Source organism: Anolis carolinensis, chromosome 5, assembly GCF_035594765.1.
Source record: "Anolis carolinensis isolate JA03-04 chromosome 5, rAnoCar3.1.pri, whole genome shotgun sequence".
NCBI lineage: Eukaryota > Metazoa > Chordata > Lepidosauria > Squamata > Dactyloidae > Anolis > Anolis carolinensis.
Genome location: NC_085845.1, coordinates 47,367,371 through 47,371,146, shown reverse-complemented (window position 1 = coordinate 47,371,146; position 3,776 = coordinate 47,367,371).

Sequence of the window (3,776 nt, the reverse complement as noted above, 5' to 3'; positions counted from 1 at the left end):
TCTTTTCAGAAGCCGCGCTTATTGGCCAGCTTGATCTTTCTCTCACAACAGACAGCTCTTCGCTCCAGGGACAAGACCAAAGACCCTTTTTCGCCCCGCCCATTTCTCCTCCCTCCAAGAAGCCCCGCCCGTTTGCCAGCTAGATCTTAATCTCATGACAAATCGCCCTTCGCGCCAGAAATGGATCTTCGCTCCGCCCCTTTCCCCCCGAAGCCCCGCCTCCCTCTACGGGGACAAAGCCAATAGATCCCCGCCCCTTTCTCGTCGCCCCGCCCCTTTCTCCTCCTCACAGTAGCCACGCCTCCCTCGCTCTCCCTTGAGATGACAACCGCACTTCCGGCACCTGAAGTTGAAGAGTCCGCTCTGCTCAGCCGGAAGTAGTGTCTCATTTGGTACTCAGAAGGCAGTCCCAATGGGGTTTTCTTTTTTCCTATGCGTCTAGATCAATGTCAATCAAACGCACAAGTGAGTTTTAAATGGACGCGTTCCTATTAGCTAGAATAGAATTCATTTACTAACCATTTCAAATTACAAGCAGTCTCCTGGTTATGGAAACGATATTCTGTAGGTTTGGGTTGCTGTGAGTTTTCCGGGCTGTATGGCCATGTCCCAGAAGCATTCTCTCCTGACGTTTCGCCCACATCTATGGCAGGCATCCTCAGAGGTTGTGAGGTTTGTTGGAAACTAAGCAAGGGAGGTTTATATATCTGTGGAAAGCCCAGGGTGGGAGAAAGAACTCTAGTCTGTTCGATGCAAGTGTGAATGTTGTAATTCGCCACTTTGATTAGCATTGAATGGGTTTGCAGCTTCAAGGACTGGCTGCTTACTGCCTGGGGGGATCCTTTGTTAGGAGGTGTTAGTTTGCTCAAAAGTTGAATTTGTATATAAGATGAGACAGGTACATTTCTCAAGTGTAACGCGAGCCAAATGTATATATCGTTTAGCTTTGGATGGCATAGGGAAGGGTTAACACCCAGGTGGTGCTTGTTTTGCTGTCTGTGCCCCTGTTTAGAAGATTTCGCCTCACTTTCTGTTCTGTGAGAATTGGATTTTGAAAAGATTGGCTTGTTGTGGAAACAAGGATTGCTGATAAAGCCTCAGTGGAGACACTTTTTCCCCATGAGAACTCTTTCAGGAGTGCATTTCCCTTCCTAGGGGTAGACTTCTCCTTTCCTGTTGTCTCACCCCTGTTCTTAACTTTTAAGTCAGATATTTGTAACTCTGAGATTGCCTGTATCGCAAATGATAAAAGCCATTATATACAGTGTAGTACAATTACAATAAAAACACTGCCATGTCATATAATGTCAAGGTTACAATGATTAAATAAAAACATATCATCCAGTATATTCTCTTTTTTTCTGAAATTGGTAGACCTGGATGAAAAGAAAGCAAACTCTAAGATACACAATGGCTAGAACCACTCAGAAAGCGATCTTCACTGACCATTTCTCCTTACAACTTGAATATAAATGGTACTTGAGTAAGATAATGTGTCATGTTTTCTATTACTTAAGGTAAAGGTAAAGGTTTTCCCCCGACATTAAGTCCGGTCGTTGTCAAAAACAAATGATTGATATAGAAATTAGAAAAAATAGAACACTGATACAATCCTGATGGACCCCTTTGCCAGTGGGAATTTTATTAAAACCGGATTTGCCTCTGTTCTGGCATTCATGTATAATATCCTTCTAAGAAAAAAAAAAGCCTTTGGTCAATATTTGCTTCAGCCAATGTAGCCCATCACAGATTTCTATTTATAGACTCAAATGCAGCACTTAAATATCAAAATATTCAACAACTGGATGCCAGCTTTTTACTGCCTACATTAACAGATAGATAGGTAAAGGTAAAGGTTTTTCCCTGATATTAAGTCAAGTCGTGTCCGACTCTGGGAGTTGGTGCTCATCTCCATTTCTAAGCCGAAGAGCCGGCGTTGTCTGTAGACACCTCCAAGGTCATGTGGCTGTCATGCCTGCATGGAGCGTTATTACCTTCCCGCCGGAGCGGTTCCTATTGATCTACTCACATTTGCATGTTTTCAAACTGCTAGGTTGGCAGAAGCAGAGGCTAACAGAAGGAGTTAATTTCACTCCCCGGATTCGAATCACTCACCTTTCGGTCAGCAAGTTCAGCCCTGTGGAGGGCACAAAACTGAAGAGGAGGATGATGTGGATATGCAGATGTTCCTTGATTGATTTAAGTGTTCAGTTCCATGAAGACAAAGGTGCAAGAAAAACAAAAAGGTGGTAATCCTGGGTGACCAGAGGCTTGACTGCCTTTTCAGAAAGCTAATGAATTCATATTTGTTTTAGCTTTCTCTTCCATGAAAACCATAAACCTCTAGTCAAATTTAAACAAGTAAACAGAGCTCTCGTGATAAAGGGGTTATCTGTCTCACACACATGCACAAAGGAACTGATATTATCTAGCTTGGGAGATCACTTGGGAGGGATCCGTCTAATTGTTCAGCAATCTCCTTTTCCAGAAGTTTATGTAAAAGGGGGCCTGGGGGAAGTAGATGCCTTCATAATATATTTGATACAGTTTCATATATTTAGGAATTGCTAGAGTACACAGTTAATACAACTTACACAATATAAAATACATTTATTAAAGGATTTACATATGCTATAGTTTGGGGTACAGTTGCTGCTGGATCCTTTCCGGAGTCTCCAGAGGTTTCGATATTGTGGAACTTTAAAAGAGCAGAAAATGTTTAAAAAAGAAAATTATATCTCAGTGATTCCCAAAGTGGGTGCTACTGCTCCCTGCAGTGATCCAGGGGGGTGGTGATGGCCACAAGTTTTAACTCTTTTTTGTATTACCTTTCTATTCTGAGTTCAAAAAATAGTTTCATAATTTCAAACTTCAATGTTTCTAATTTACACCTTTCTTTACTATATTTTACAAAAAAGGTAGAAACATTAATACATATCTTTCTGTTTAATTGCTATTAAAATGTAAAAAAAAATAATTTCCAGGGGGCGCTGAATAATATTTTTTCTGGAAAGGGGCGATAGGTCAAATAAGTTTGGGAACCACTGTTATATCTCTTGCTTGAGAGTCTCATTAATGTCCACAAATAATTGAGGGAGTGCTGTGGCTTGACAGCAGTAGGGCTAATAGGGTTGCAGTTTGGCAATATTTGGAGTGCTGCATTTTGCCCAGCACGGTTTTAAAATGATATTTCAGAAGCAAAGATCCCTGCAAAGCTCTTTCACAACTCCTCAGAGAACCATTACTGTTAGGACGGAATGGATGAGTCATCCTTCTGTCCCCTGTTCACCAGTATTGCTGAACTACTTTGGTTGTTGGGCGAGCTTTTAAGGTGGATTGGGAGGCATAATAATAGCAAAACTAAAATTATAAAGTGTGGCTTATGGCACCATAAATACTGAACAGGTTACCAACTAATATAAGTAAATACCACCACCCTCTGCCCAAAACGTAAGGAAAATACAGTACATAACCCCAGTTGAAAAGTGTTGGATTCAGACTTAGGGTAAGATTCATGCTTAGGGTAAGATTCCCCATTCAAATCAGTGATACTGGCTAGTCAACGGCAACTGGGAATTTATACTGTATTTTTATCATTTTTCTTTATTTATATTCTGCTTTTCTCCTTAATGGAGCTCAAAGTAGCTTAGAATACGAATTAAAACAGTATGAAGTATAAAAATTAAAAAGCATTAAATTAAAACACCACTTTCAAAACATTAAAAATTAAAACCATTACAATACCAAAAAACACATTAGACAGATTTACAAAAAAC